Source organism: Hyperolius riggenbachi, chromosome 1 (assembly GCF_040937935.1).
Source record: "Hyperolius riggenbachi isolate aHypRig1 chromosome 1, aHypRig1.pri, whole genome shotgun sequence".
NCBI lineage: Eukaryota > Metazoa > Chordata > Amphibia > Anura > Hyperoliidae > Hyperolius > Hyperolius riggenbachi.
In genome coordinates, this window is record NC_090646.1 from 467,445,177 (window position 1) to 467,461,602 (window position 16,426).

The 16,426-nt window shown below is 40.4% G+C and overlaps 1 long non-coding RNA gene across 1 annotated transcript in view; it reads left to right on the plus strand.

Moving 5' to 3' along the window:
• LOC137554216 (uncharacterized) overlaps nucleotides 1-16,217 on the plus strand; it is a 105,977-nt gene extending 89,760 nt beyond the window's left edge. The window contains exon 2 of the long non-coding RNA XR_011027339.1: nucleotides 16,046-16,217. This is a non-coding gene — a long non-coding RNA (uncharacterized lncRNA). The remainder of the gene's footprint in view (nucleotides 1-16,045) is intronic.
• Nucleotides 16,218-16,426: the final 209 nt, after the last annotated feature.

The following is a 16,426-nucleotide window of genomic DNA, read 5'->3' on the forward strand; positions in this document are numbered from 1 at the left end:
AACATGTAAGAGTTCTACTGAAAACTGGACTTTGCCTGCAATTTCATAGACTTGGTGTGAACTTATTCCTATTGTAAAAGTAAAATTGGTAAAACATAAAATACACTGCTAATAAATGCATTCAGATAGAAAAAAAAATCCGGAATTCAGACTTTGAAGTTGTGTTTATAATACAGAGGCTGGACAAACAAATGAGATTACCTGAGAGATAGTACATACAGTACATTTCTTTATTAATAAAGCACTGAGCCATCACTTGCCTTTAATACATATGCTATCTTGCAATAGGTTCATGCATGCTTTTGAACAGTCTCAAGTGGAATTCTGTACCATCTGTCTATCCAAGCTTCCGAAATGTTGAGAGAAGAAATGTGTTCATCATGCTGCTCTCCAGAATTGCCTGCAGTGGCTGCATAATATGTTAGCCAAGTGACTGAGCCAACAAGTGGTTGAGTCAGCAAGATGTTGACCTTGCTGACTCAACCAGGATCCTTTGGAGTTCACCACAGATAAACTCAACAAGACATTTGGAATAATGTAACTGATGATGCCTCAGGCCGTTTTACCATTTTCCAGTCACTGGCTAACAATGTTTTATGATTTGGAGGCCATATTTTTTAACTTTTTAGTGGTTTTTTTTTGTGATTTAAGGTTTTGAAATTGCAGCTTTTCTATGGATGTTGGCTTTCTGAAGTTCTCTGCAGACCCTTTTTGCATACTCAGGGTCTTCAATGTTGATAAGTTCTGCTGTCGCTGGTGCTGCAGCAATTCCCTATTATTTAAACGCAATCCTTGTTGTCTTTTTGATGGTCATTCAGTTTTGGTTGTTGTTTTGTGAGTGAGGTCTCACCATACTTTACGCACACAGTCATAACTCTCTTGAAACACCAAACACCTTTTTGGATGCCTGACAAGGAAACCATCATGACTTTTTTTTGACTAAAATAAACGCTTTTAATTCTCATGTTCATAGTATTGTTTCCAAACCCGTGTATACACTTGCATATTCGGATGCATTGTTGGCCACAGAAGTATGTTGAATGATTTGCATGTCCCTGCCACACCCCTTAAATGAATAAGAATCCCTTTGTTTTCTGGATATGTGCTGTAACATATGACATGTAAATGCCCCCTATTGTAAGGTGGAGGTGCTGTATTACCACGATGTGGACTCACACTGGAGATTGACCAATTAGACCCATGTGTGTGAGCTAGGTAGAGAGAGAGGGACATTAGACTGGGAGTACCTTTGTTGGCAAAGACTCACATGAATGCTCTAAGCGCTTTAGAATACAAATATACAAAATATATAAGTTTATCAAACAATAACAAGTGTACTAAAGCATGGTGCAGTTGTGATAACACAAAAGTAATACTGCTTTTAAAATTCAGTTGCCTAATGAGCGATCACACACATATTCATCAGAAGCCGTTTGTGTTTTTTTCCTCCATTTCTTTATGTATGCATGAATCCATTATCCAGGTGTTCTTCCTCATTGTTATTAATGATAGTGTCAGTTAGGCTTGCGAATACTGACCCTGGGACAATCAATAGACGCCGCAGCTTGAAAAACTGGTACTTTTTAGAAAAGGATGCTGCAGAAACAGAGATGAAGCCTATATTCCTGTTACATGCAACATCTCTTTTATCTTCTGTTTGAAAGAAAGTTCTACTAAATCCTCAAAGTGAAACAATACCAAAGGGCCATTAAAAACAAGGTAAATGGAGATGTAATGCAGTACTATCTGCATTTAACCTGCAAGTGCCGTCATTTATTTCTCAATAGCAACAGGTTTATAAAAGCATCCTATTTGCCATAAGTGTTCTGTCCTTGGCACAAACAAAAAAATTACAAATGAAAGCTTCATAAAGCCATAAAGATGTGTCTGTTTTTTCTGCTGCAATAGATTTGTGGGGAAGTAGTTTTAAGAGGCGCATAAATTAATTTTTTAACTTTGTACTATGTTTAAAGCAAGATGTTATCGCCATCTGGTGGACGATGTTGGTAAGAGAAATTTGGTATCTGCTAGTGTACGCTTATCAAACTAGCATGCGATGTAGGAGCACGTTTACCAAATCTGTGAGTGAGATGGGCTGATAAGACAAAGAAATTAGGTTTCCTTGTGGTTCTACAGGGACAACCATTACATTGAAGTAAGTTCCTTAAGTTTATATCCCAGAAAAAAACCTGCAAAACCGTGCGTTATTATTGATTCAATTGTTTAATGTGACTTTCACCTTGTATTGTCAATTTCTTTTTCTGAAATAGCAGCGCTGCTACAAAAATACATAAGCATATGCAGTGTCAAACTTTAAAAAGATAAGTATAAGTGTGTGTGTATGTCTGTGCGTGTGTATGTGTGTGGAAGTCTCAAGTATCATTACTAGAATTGCATTTTCTTTCTTTTTTTTTTTTTGAGACCATCATTATTTTCCTTGTTAATAAATTATATGGGAGTTGGGATAGAAAAAAAAAATACTATCTCTGTATTTGAAAATGACACAACTGTGAAGTGTATTACAATCCATAATATGCCTCCAGTTAACATTAAGACAAACTAAGCGGCTGAGCAAATACATGGCCAGTGAAGTTTAATGTAGATAAATGTAGTTAAGACAAAACACCAAAAAGTTGGGGAGCAACTTCTACCTACAAAAAAGGAAATGTGCAAGACATTCCTGAATGTAGAAATAATTATAATAAGAAAAAAAAAAAGAACCAAAAGAAGTCATACACCTGTTTGCACAATGTATGTACGCAATCAGAAAATATATAGAAGACAAAGCACACACACAAACACTAACATTCACATGAGTGAGACACCATAAGTGCAAAATGTATGATTGGAAAGTGGCAGTACAAGAATATTCCAATAAGATAAAGTAACAGCGTGTGCAATACAGAGATAAGTAAAAATATTAAAAATATTAGGGCAAATTAAAAAAAAGTACAAACGCTAATGAGATAAATCAGCACATACACCTAGTGTATCAAATCAACATATATGATCTCAATAAATTCACAGGAAATCATTAAATAGCAGATGATGATAATTATTGGGAATCTAATCATAAATCATCTATTCTCATTTTCATGCTAGGATGGGTGAGTGAAGGCCACAGAGTCAAACTATATATACACTGTATGTGTGTGTATATATGTATATATATATATATATATATATATATATATATATATATATAGTGCAGCAGTGCTAGAATGCTAAAGAGACTGCATGATGGCGTGACAGGGTATCTCATATACTGTATTGAATAAGGTGCTGAAATAATATTGAACACAGAAGTAAGTAGGAGCTTACCATAAGGAACCCCTTACAGTGCTGGTGCCCTGCTAGCCGGATGCTGCACACGTAGGGCAGCGCACCTTCAGGGTCAGAGCTTTATTCCTTTTGGTTCAGAATTCAGCTTTATTCCTTTTGGTTCAGAATCTGCTGGGTTACCAATCTGCATACAAAATAGAGTATAGGGTAGTTACAGTAGGTAAGCGTACAAATGAAATGGACCTAATCATCCCTGTAGATAAAAAAAAGACAAATGTCCAAATTGACTAACTTTTCTCCTAAATTTTCTCACCTCATCAAAATATTATTTTTGCACCCATTAAACATAAAAAGTAGGTACTCAAAATAAGTTTTCCCAAATTAACGGTTATTACTTTTTCTTCTAGATTTTAAATACTTTTCCATGTTCTAGGTGCTGAACGCATGTTTGGTAAAAATACAGGAAAACCCTCTCTTGTGTGGCGAAAACTCAGGACAAAAGTTTTGTGTTTGTATTTAAAGAGACACAGATACAAGAGAGATATACTATAGCCTTATACAATGCCTTAGATTGGCTGCACCTTTTATAATGTGCAGTTCAGTATTGGGCACCAATTTACAAATAGAATACCGTATAATTGAGAAAAGGGCAGTGAAGGGCAACTAACTTAACACAAGGGATATTGGATGGATCTTATTTAGAAACGGACTAAACTAAATGCATTTACCACTATGAAGATGAGGTTGAAGGGGATATGATCACCTTTTATTGCATAAAATGTCCCATAGAGAGAATTTAGTGAAAGGGTGTTTATTTAAAGTGTACCGAAGGCGACAAGTGACATGATGAGATAAACGTGTATGTACAGAGCAAAACATATAATAACCAGGCTGTTTTACCGGTTTTATTTTGCTGGCCGAAATATTTAGTTTTTATTTGGAAATAATTTTATTTGGAAAAATCACAATGTATGGCGACAATTGTATTTGTCCATATGTCCCGGTTATTACACCGTTAAAATTATGTCCCTATCACAATGTATGGCGACAATATTTTATTTGGAAATAAAGGTGCATTTTTTCCATTTTGCTGTCTTGTAGGTAACTTGTTGGGAATATAGTAAACTCAATGATAAGCTAATTACAGCCATACAAGTTTTACTGGAAGAATAGAACTTCTGAGAGCAGAAACAGGGTCAATAGTTCATGTATTTTAATTAAGAAACACTTAATAGGCTGCCACTGAACAGAGACAACAAAACATTCAATCTACTTTGTAAATATTTAAATATAAAATAAAACTATGGTATACCTTTTGTTTAAAAAAGTTATTTTTAGGAGTAAGATGATAAATACAATTGTTTATCTCATCATTGTATTTTCACCTCAGGTTCACTTTAAGGTCACTACAAAAAAAAATCTGAGAACAGTCCCTGAGGGGGAAAAAAGGTTTAATCTGCAATTTCAGAAAGGATTCTTTAGGGTGACTTCTGTGGAAATGTGGAATAACTTTCCATCAGGACTGGCTCTAGCAGACACAGCAAACACTGTGAAAAAAGGATTTTGGTTTATGGTTTTCTAAAATAACAATATAAAGGACTTCTACATTTCCAGTGGATACTGATAAGTAAAAGACTACAAATTAAAATTGGCTGTGTTGCAGACATAACAGTCTAACTCCGGATGTAGAAACGTTTTTTAACATGTGTAGTCCCAGATATTTTTTATATGCATAAGTGTAGTGTTTTAAGTGGCCCGAGTGATTAATCATGTGACAAAGCAGTGTTCTGTAAATACTGCTTGATTGCTATGCATCTGCTTGCCTTTACCTTCTCTATAGCAAACAGCAGAGCATGGAGTTGCTGCTACAAAAAAAGGTGTTCTATGAAAAATAAATAAAACAACAACAAAAGTACTATAAAATGGCACATATGCACTGAAGTTATTCATAGATAAACACATCTGAGTGTTCTCTATATGCTACAAAAAAAACCTGTAGGGAGAGCAACATGGAGGCTGCCATGTGGTAATAATTAAGCACTGTGATTGGTCCAGGCAATAATGCGTCAGAGCTGTGTGGAAACAAACTGTTCTGTCCCTGTGCCTGTATTGCTCTCTCTACTCATTATGGGATCTGACAGAGCGTTATGTCTGTAGATCAGAAAAAAAAAAATTAAAAAATCGTGGGGAAAAAAATGAAATCTTTTTGACCCACTCAATGCCCACACTTTTTATTTTGCTCTACCATCATATATAAAAAGGTCTCTTAGCAAACAGCGTACTTTGTGGCATAGAGTCAGTACAGGGTATAGGTAAATCATTTAAATAATTAAGATTAACCCATTCAGGTTCCGTCGTTTTCACGTGAGAAATGTTCACCTCCCATTCATTAGCCTATAACTTTATCACTACTTATCACAACGCACTGATCTATATCTTGTTTTTTTCCGCCACCAATTAGGCTTTCTTTGGGGGGTACATATTGCTAAGAGCCACTTTATTGTAAATGCATTTTAACAGGAAGAATAAGAAAAAAATGGAAAAATTAATTATTTCTCAGTTTTCAGCCATTATAGTTTTAAAATAATACATGCCTCCATAATTAAAACTCGCGTATTGTATTTGTCCATATGTCCCGGTTATTACACCGTTAAAATTATGTCCCTATCACAATGTATGGCGACAATATTTTATTTGGAAATAAAGGTGCATTTTTTCCATTTTGCATCTATCACTATTTACAAGTTTAAAATAAAAAAAATATAGAAATATTTCATCTTTACATTGATATTTAAAAAGTTTAGACCCTTAGGTAAATATTTACATGTTTTTTTCTTTTTTATTGTAATGGTTTTTTTTTTTATACTAAACATTTTATTTGGGTACTTTTGGGAGGGTGGGAGGTAAACAATAGATTCATAATGTAAATGTATGTTAATTCTTTTTTTTTTTTTTCAGGTGTAGTATTACTTTTTGGCCACAAGATGGCGGCCATGAGTTTGTTTACATGACGTCACTCTAAGCGTAGCACGCGCTTAGAGTGACGCATCGGGAAGGAGACGGCCAGAAAAGCTCAGCTTCCGAGAGAAGCTGTCGCTTTTTCAGCGGGGGAGAGGAATCAGTGATCGGGCTCCATAGCCCGATACATTGATTCCTTGGCTACCGAATACGCGGCCGGGAGTGTGCGTGCACGCGCACAATCGGCCGCGGGGGCGCGCGGTAGCGCGCATGGTTCCTGGACGTAGAAACTACGTCCAGGAACCAAAATAGGTTAAGGTACATACACAAAGTAAACTTTTGGTGGCTGACATGATAATGTGAGATCCTTTCAGCCACCAGTCTGCTTGCTGTAAAGCAGAAAAAGATTATGGAGAAATGGGGCCCTAGGCGGGTGCCAACTTTGGAGCCACCCTTGATGGCCACCTTGTTTTTTCTTGTGGAGGTTAGTGTACACCAGGCCCCTAATCTTTCTTCAGGCCCCAGGCTCCTGTCTAGGTTTGCCTTGTGGATGATCCGGCTCAGCTGTAAAGGCATGCCTGTATTCTGCATCCAACAAAGCAAAAGCAATCTACCCCTGTGTCACTTCATCTGGCTGCATTGTAGGTATTGCAGAGTGCAGCCTGATTCTCCTGCCCTTCCCCTATCCATAGAACAGTACATTCCACTCAGCCTATTGTGAGGGAACTGACACAAGGCTGTCTGAAGTCTGCTAACTGAATTGGTCAGAACAAATGTTTTGGGACACGGCTACACAGGATATCAATATGGAAAGGCTGTATGCATTCATTGTAAGGTTTTTTTGTTTTTTTTGAGGATTTATCAGGTGTGTGTCATAGGTACTATAGGAGCACGATACACTAGCAGCCGACAATTCTATTGACAAAGTGATAAAGCAAACCTGGGATGGGTAGTTCACAGTTGCCTCAATTCACTAAACATTACCGCATTCAGTAATGCAGAAAACAGCTGATTTTACCGATCAACTTGCCAAATGACAATTCCCTAAACCTATTACCGCACTGAAAAGTAAAATAACCGACTGGTGAGATAAATTACTGACTTGTGTGGTAAATACCTCATTGTAATGTCAAGAAATTGCAATACACGAAGATTAAAGCATTCGGTAAACCAAGCAAAAGTATTCTGTATTTATCTCCAGCTCTGACCAGCCGGTAACTCACACTCTCCATGCAGTATCAGCCAGGCAGCCAATAGGGAGGACCTCACAGGCCTGCTTCATACCCATTTGGTCCGATACTCTGGAAGGCGGGACTTCAGCATGGAGTAGGAGAAGGAGCCCTCTTGGTGGCTGCAGCACATCTAAAGGGATGCTGGGGATGCACTGGACATCATTCCCCAACTCATACACACCACTTGAGGGAAGACTCACAGCTTCCTGCCAGAGCTGCTCCACAGCTGGTGAGATGCAACGAGCAGGGCTTAGTGAGTTGAAGCATGCTTTTTCTGTAAATTACCAAGCTTCTATCACATGCGGGAAATCTTAGTGAATTTGAAAGAAGAGTAAAATACTGAATGCAGTATTTTACCGACCTAAATAGTTTTTCCCAACTGCCCTTAGTGAATTGAGGCTAGTGATAGCTTGGCTGTGAAAGCTTGCAACCCTACACTAGGACAGTAATAACTTTTTTGTTAATAGAATGTAACCTAAAATCAATCACAAATCCAGAAACAGCACATTCAATAAAAGTTATCAATTGATTTGAATGTCATTGAGTAAAATAAGTATCTGATCCCCTAAAACCCAAACAGAATTCTTACTCCCACAAATGGATTATGTGCTCATGTGGAACATAGATTAATCATTCAATTACAGATACTCCTGATCTCAATTCATTATGTTCATGAAGCACACCTGTCCAATGAATCAGTTCCTTCTAATACAACCTCTCCATCAACATGGACAAGAACAAAGAGCTGTAAAAGGACATACAGGCAAAGATTGTAGACCTGCACAGGGCCCGTTATGGGCTTCAAGAGGTTTAACCCTGCATGTGCTTCCAGCAAACCAGGAAGTAACTACACTGCAGCATTTCTGAAAAGTTCTGTACACAGTAACAAATAAATGTTTTTCTGTAAAGGCTATTATGCGGTTTCTTCTCTTTTAGAGCAGAGAGGAAGTCCTGGGTTTAGGTCTGCTTTAAGAAGGCACACCCGGACAACTATCAAAGAAACTGGGAGGTAGAGCTTAACTGTAACCTGGCTGTTAACTGTTTACTTTACACTGCATGGCAGAAAAAGACATACAGACAAGAACACAGAGCTTCAGCTGATGATTATTTACACACATTTGAAGCGATATTTCTGTTTTCTGAACATATTCCAGTCACAGTATTAGAGCCAGTGAAGATTGTTTCTGTATGCTAGATGTCCTGGGCACAGCCCTCCATAGTGATGCCCACAGCGAGAACTGTTCTCTGTAAATGTCATTTTGTTCATAAAAAACATGAAAATATGAAAAAAAAAGCCTTCTATTGCTATTTGCTAGTAATTACTGGAAACATATGTGGCATTTAGAATTTTAGTTTACTTTGATAGTTGTCCTTTAAGTTTGCCATTGAAAAGCAATGTATAGAAGGCTTCGGAGAAAGCGCTGTCGTCAATTGATACCAAAATAGATCTCTTTAGAATCGACTCGAACAGCCGTGTCTGGAGGAGGAAAAATACTGGGCCAGATTTATCAAAGCATTACCGACAGTTTATTCTTCTAAAACTGTTCTAACCTGCAGAAGAACAGTTCTGCATGATAGGAAGAACCTTCCCAAAGCCTATGTAATAGCGGCAGTTTAGCGTGGATTTCTAGAGCTGCACTACAGTTAAGAAAAGTGCAAATTCATTCCTTAACTGCTGCAGATAAGAAGTGCTCATTAGCAGTTCTACAGATAGTGCAGACTAGATGTGATGTGTGAAGGGCTCCTCCCCCCTCACTCAGAGCTTGCTGACAGCAGGTGTGTTGGTTACCTCAGCAACAGCAATTCCCCTCACACACTGCACTGCCTGCCTGACAGACCTTCCTAGCTCCTTCTAGTCCTTACAGTTTAAGAAGGAATCTGCACTATTTAGTGATTTCTTAGGATGTCTGAGACAGTTCTGCATGGATTTCTAAAAACCTACTAATATTTTGTCTCAGACACTCTTGATAAATCTGGCCCACTGAGTATAACTCAAAGAACAAAATCCACACAGTCAAGCATGGAAGTGGAAACATTTAGTTTTGAAGCTGCCTTTCTTCTAAGGATGCAGGGCAACTGCAGGACACTGCATTAAACCATAGAGTTTTGGAAGAGAACCTCCATCTCTCAGGCAGGACAATGAAGATGGGTCGTGGATGGGGGTCTTCTAGCATTGCAATGACCCAAAACACATGACCAAGGCAACAAAGGAGTGGCTCAGGAAGAAGTACATAAAGGTCCTGGCGTGGACTAGTCAATCTCCAGACCTTAATCCAATAGATAATCTGTGGAGGAAGATGAAGGTTAGATTTGCCAAACATCAGCCTTGAAACCTTAATGACTTGGAGAGGATTTGAAATGAGAAGTGGGCCAGCAAGAGTTTTGCCTTGAAGTACTAAGTCATCTTTTGATAGGGAACCAAATACTTATTTTATTCATTACAATGCACATCAAGTTCTGACTTTTGGGCACTGGGTTTTTTAGGGTTCTTTTGATGTTATTCTGTCTCTCACAGCTACAATAAGCCTAATATTACTACCATAGACATGTAATTTCTTGGTCAAAGGGTAAACGGGAAAAATCAGCAGAGGATAAAATGTCTATTTCTCTCACTGCATACACTGGGCCAAACGTACTAAATCTGTGGTGCATGACAACCTCCCCCAAGAGGTAAGAGTGCCAAGCTTGCTACCGATGATAGCACATTACAAACTGATCACAGTCATCACTACAAAGTGTTATACTACAGGGTTCGTAACTACAAATCCAGCAAAGCTTTGAAGGGGCCAACCAAGGTTTACACTGTTTCCTTTGCCTACCCCTAGTGACTTACACAGCAAGGGAGCCCATCTTGAAAGAGCCATAAAACAAGAGTGGACATCATCTTCACATCCATAACAAGTATAGCCACAAAAACACCTGACCTAAAGGATGGGCCCCTTTATCGGAAGTAGTAAAGTAATAGATGGGGCCCTCTTACAGCTCTGGGCCCCACTGCAGTGACAGGGGCTGCTTCCCTGTAGTTACGCCCCTGCTACAGGTAATGGCTGCAGTGACCACCAACAAATAACTGATGATGCTGGTTTTTAACAGTTTTTAGCAGGGAAAATTGTTTTAAAATGCTCCTGCAAGGTTAAAGCGGTTTAAAACCCATACATAATATTCAATAAAAACATGTTTTCCTACTTTTTATAAGCCATACGGTTATCATATTTGCATTTGTGCATAAGTATTATTATTCATTTAGAAATTATACGTTCCCAACAGTACAGTTTTTTGATTTTTGAGCTGACTTTGCATTTTATTAATAACTGCTTTTATTCATTCATTCAGGCAGACATGCTTTGACTCTGTCTGTGTCCTGGAGCGTCTGCACAGTCAGAGAATGTGTCACATTCCTCACGTGATACATTTAAGTAAACACAAGATAACATTGTTTAACGTTCGGATGCGGCAGCTCTGCTGGCAGGGAAGCTTCTAAAGCCTGTGTTTAACCCTTTGAATGATGTTCTAGTAAAAAAAAAATGCTGGTTGTATATAATATGCTGTGAATTATCTATTAGAGCAAAGAAGACATTCTGGATTATATTCCGCTTTAAAGACTAGTACATCTCAATAAGAGATGATAATTAGAATATCATCGAAATGGGAATATATCAATATTGTAGACTTGTGGTGTCTCATTCGGCTAATTAGCCTACATTATCTGCAAATTTGTCCTGAGAATTCAATGATCTCTCAGTCTAGTTCAGTAGGCCACAAAATCATGGAGAAGACTGCGGACTTGATAGTTGACCAGAATACAGTCAAGGAGGGAAAGCCTCAAAAGGCCATTGCTAAAGAAGCTGGTTGCTCACAGAATACTCTTTCCAAGCTTATTGATGGAAAGTTGGATGGGACAATAAAATGTGATAGAAAAAGGTGCACAAGCAACAGGGATAATCTCAGCCTTGAAAGGATTGTGAAGCAAATTGGAGGTGATTCACAAGTAGTGGACTGCAGTTGGTGTCAGGGCTTTAAAGCCACCACATACAAACGTATTTGGGTACATGGGGCACAACTATTGCATTCCTTATGTCAAGGCACTCCTGAACTAGAACAAAGGGCCTTATTCAATTCATTTTGGGACAATCCAATTTAAGTTTTCTCCTAGGCTACATTTTCATATCTTAAATTAAATGCCTTTTAAGCCATCAGCAAACAAGAAAATTCTCAGAATAATTTTGAAAGTACCTTTTCATTCACTTTTTGGTACTTTTTCAATTGCAGAGATTAAAAATGATCTCCTAGGAGAAAAAGTGAATTGGATTGGGTTCAAATAAGCATTCAAAATAGCTCCAGTGGAAATCCAAATTTGAATTTCCACACCCGGGCATATTGGAATTTGCCATTCAGATGAATGCACTAATGAAAAGCCTTGGTGTGAAATCCCAGTACCATGAAATGTCAGAGCTCCCAGTCATTTGCGGTGGGGCCAGCAGCAGATACAGATGGCGGGGAGACATCCTGCTATCAAGCAGCAATATGACAATATAAAAGAAATGACTATTGGAAAACAGCATACAGAGCTGGATTTTGTTAAACTACCTTAACTACTCTAAGACTGCTCCAGGCCAATGGGCGTGGCCGCAGCGGCAGCCCCAGGACCGCCTAACGCCAATTGGCGTCAGCTCCTGGAGCCGGCTACTGAAGATCGCGCACAGGGTGAGCACGCATCTCCTTCTCGGGGGCGGAGCTCCGCCCCACCTTCAGTCTTCGAGCGGCTATTGCCGCTCGGGAGACTGTTAGACGGCGTGATCGCTTTACACGGTGCAGCGCTGCGATCCCTGGGGGACAAGAGAGTGATCGGCTCTCATAGGCAGAAACCTATGACAGCCGATAGCGTGATTGGCCGGCTGGGGGGAGGGAGGGTATTGGAGGAAAGAAAAAAGACAAAAATAGTAAAAAAATAGTAAAAAAAAACATGCACATAAATATTTATTAAAAAATAAATAAACGCAAGGGGGGGGGGGTGAGGAGGCGATCAGACCCCACCAACAGAGAGCTCTGTTGGTGGGGAGAAAAGGGGGGGGATCACTCGGGTGGTGTGTTGTGCGGCCCTGCAGCTTGGCCTTAAAGCTGCAGTGGCCAATTATGAAACAAACAGCCTGGTCTTTAGGGGGTTTACCACTATGGTCCTCAAGTCGTTACATAACAGATGCATTTTTTTCCTTTAAAATATGTTTTTTACAGTGTAAGGATTTTTTTTTTACTTTTGAATTCTGTGGCAAATAAGTAGATGTCCAAATTTACTTTAAAAACTCTTTGTGTGCGTGGGGATGACTAGATACCACCCTATGGCCACACATATTTACCGATTTTTCTTATTACACTTGCTAGGCTGACATAGGAAGATGGGACCAAAACCAGCTTCATTTTAGATCAGCAGTCTAAGCAGGGGCATAACTAGACTTAATAGGGCCTCTCTGCAAAAATGATAGCATGGGGCCCCCTTGCGGGTAATGTTATTGGAAGCCAGTAAATGGCAGCAGAGACTGTTTTGCTGTGAAGCAGGAAAAAAAATATCACAGGCTCCCGCTGCTCTGCATGGAAGGAGGTGGTGGTGGGAAAAGTTTTTGTGCACAAAAGGGAAGTTTTTTACTAATTGGCTGCACTTGCGGCTGGGGATAGGGAGGAGAGGCCCCAAAGCCTCAGGGCCCCTCTGCTATGGCAGGGTCGAAGGGGTGATTGTTACGCTCATGAGTCTAAGGGGTGAACAGGACCCTCAAAGATTTTGGGGGGGGGGGGGGTTCAGATATGTAAGAACTTAATTCAGACCTTGCTGAGGGATCCTTTAAGTCTTCAGTTATGCTGTTGGCATCCTCTAGGTATGAGCTTCCGAATTCCAAGGAAATCCAATTTCTGAATTTCCAATTACTAATCAGATTTCCTCAGCGGAAATCAGTATACATAAATTGGAATTCTACAGAAATACTGCATAGCCTTAGCCAATCACAAGACTTGGATCAATCAGAGAATGCAGAAGTTTACCATGGTCGAACATCGTAACTTTGGACATAATGGTGTTTTAGGCCAGTGCAAAAGTTTACCGTGGTTGCCGATCGGAAATGTGGATTCCGCTTTAGAGTGTACATCTGCTAAATATAGCGTTTCCCACAAAAAAAAAAAATTACAATTAGCTAACTTTATTGACAAGAATAACAAAAAAAAATAACATTCTGTAGAAATCGGAGAGGCACTTCTCAGAAATCAGCATTTCCAACCATCCCTAGCATCCTCCATTTGGTAAAATGGACTCTGGAGATTTACTGTAAAAGAGTACGATTAACTACATTTTAGTAAACTTTGCTGCAGTTTTAACTCCATATTCCAATGTGGCTGTGTAAACAGGGCCGTTTCTACCACCGTGCGGGCCGTGCGACTGCACTGAGCGCAGGCCAGCAGGTGAAGGAAGGTGGGCGCAGGATGGAGGACAATGCTAGGGAGCCGAACTATTTTCTGTGCACAGCAGATATAAGCAGACAGGTCCCCGGCGGCTGCACTGTGTGAGAAGCATAAGGCTTCTTTTTTTTCTCCCTTCCCTCCCGCCCTCCAATCAGTAACTCTCATTTTTCAGCTGGTTCCTTTCTCCAGCCAATGAGAGTAAGGCAGCCAGCCGACCGAGCCCGCCCCTCTGTCTCCGTTAAGAAGACCAGGCAGAAGCAGCAACAGGACAAAAAGCTGCGTTCTGCTCTGTCCAGGATGTCCATATTCTTTTTGTTTTCAAGCCAGCCAGCCAGCCAGCCAGCCAGGTATAGATCTCCAGTGTAATTCCTGTGAGACTGTGTCGTCTGCTCCGGAGGTATATGACCTCTGCAGCCAGGAGCAGATGGCACAGAATTCCTCTGCTTACTGTGACTGTGACATAATGCAGAGCCCTGACAGCCAAGGCAAGGATGCATGTCTCACACAAACAATGCTGTACACAATAATGGATGGAAATCTTACCTAAAGTAATGCTGTGCAACTTAGTGTATTGTCTAGCATTGCACACAAAACTTTTGTTTCATTGTGAGCTGCATGTATTTTCTATTTCATTTCATAAATTATGTCAGTCATGTTGGTTTTTCAGTGAATTAAATAATATAAATCTGGAGGACCTGTATGGGCCATTTGGGGGGTTCTAGGGTGGCTCTGACACAATTACTTGTGGGGGGGGGGGTTCTCTCTGGCTGAGGGGGTTTGGGAGGACTTGCATGTGCCACTGGGGATGGGGTGCTTACTAACTAAGGGAGGTTTGTTGGCCTGTCAGTGCCAACCGGCACTGAGTGGGGGGTCTGGGGTGGTATTGTAACAACCACCCAAGACCTCCATTATGTGGGGTGGGGGACACCTACCTATCTATCTAACCTATATTGCGAGTACCTACCTATATAATCTATACTGGGGCAGCTACCTATCTAGCTTATATGGGGGGCACCTACCTATGTAACCTATACTGGGGGCACCTATCTATCTAACCTGTACTGGGGGCTTCTACCTATCTAACCTTTACTGGGGGCACCTACCTATCTAACCTGTACTGGGGGCACCTACCTATCTAGCTGATACTGGGGCACCTACCTATGTAACCTACACTGGGGGCAGCTACCTATCTAACCTGTACTGGGGGCACCTACCTATCTAGCTTATACTGGGGCACCTACCTATGTAACCTACACTGGGGGCAGCTACCTATCTAACCTATTCCTGGGGCTTCTACCTATCTAGCTTATACTGGGGGCACCTACTCATCTAACCTATACTGGGGGCACCTACCCATCTAACCTATACTGGGGGCACCTACCCATCTAACCTATACTGGGGGCACCTACCCATCTAACCTATACTGGGGGCACCTACCCATCTAACCTATACTGGGGGCACCTACCCATCTAACCTATACTGGGGGCACCTACCTATCTAACCTATGCAGGTGGCAGCTATACTGGCTACCTATACTGGAGGCACCTACCTGGCTAACCAATACTGGGGCACCTATGCGTGGCTACCTATACCAGGGGCACCTAGAGCTGGCTACCTATACTGAGTGCAACTGGACCTGGCTAACCTATACTGCGGGCACCTATACCTGGCTCCGCAGAGGGGGGGGGGCGCAATTTTTACACCCTCGCCCTGGGTGCATTTTAGCCTAGAAACTGCCCTGTGTGTAAATCCAACCAATCCCACCCGGCAGACAATAAATGGCAGAAGGATGTAAGAGTGTCCATCAAGCCCCAAGGTAGGACGGGAATCGATTCCAGCCATTGGTCATTGCTCTGCTCGACAAGCACTTCATACAGCCAATATCCCCTTTATTAGAAATCATTTTGATTTCCGCTTGTTAATGCTCACTGGAAACAAGGCACAGATCAGTGCAAAACTGTACTTAATAGAAATAGTTCAGACTGTCATATTTCCTGGCTATATTAAATATAAAAAAAAAAATGTATACACGAGATTGCCATCTTCATTTACAGGAAAAAAATATCCATCTAAGTGATGATGTTTTTGTTTTTTAGCCTTAAACATGATGTTTTGACCTTTTTCCGCAGTTGCAGTTGTTTACCTCTGCAAGGAAGATGCATGAAAATACATCAGCCACAAGTCTGGAAGCAAAGCTTTATTGAGCATGGAAAATAGCTATGGACGATTTGATGTAAGACACATCTCCTTGGTTTTGTTCTAGCCTCAAAGCTGTGAAATAAAACATACAGGTCTGATTTACTAAGATGTGTCTCTTAGGTTTCCAAACATGTCCCATGAGGATCTCGTAAGTGATCCAGGATTCCAGGAATGGATTAAAAACTGCCTGCTATTGAAGCAGAGTTTAGCCAAGTTCACACTGTGCACATTGCGTAACGTCCACGCTACAAACACGAGCACAACGCAACCCACACTCTGTATAATGTTATTTTTATAACATGAAGATTGCT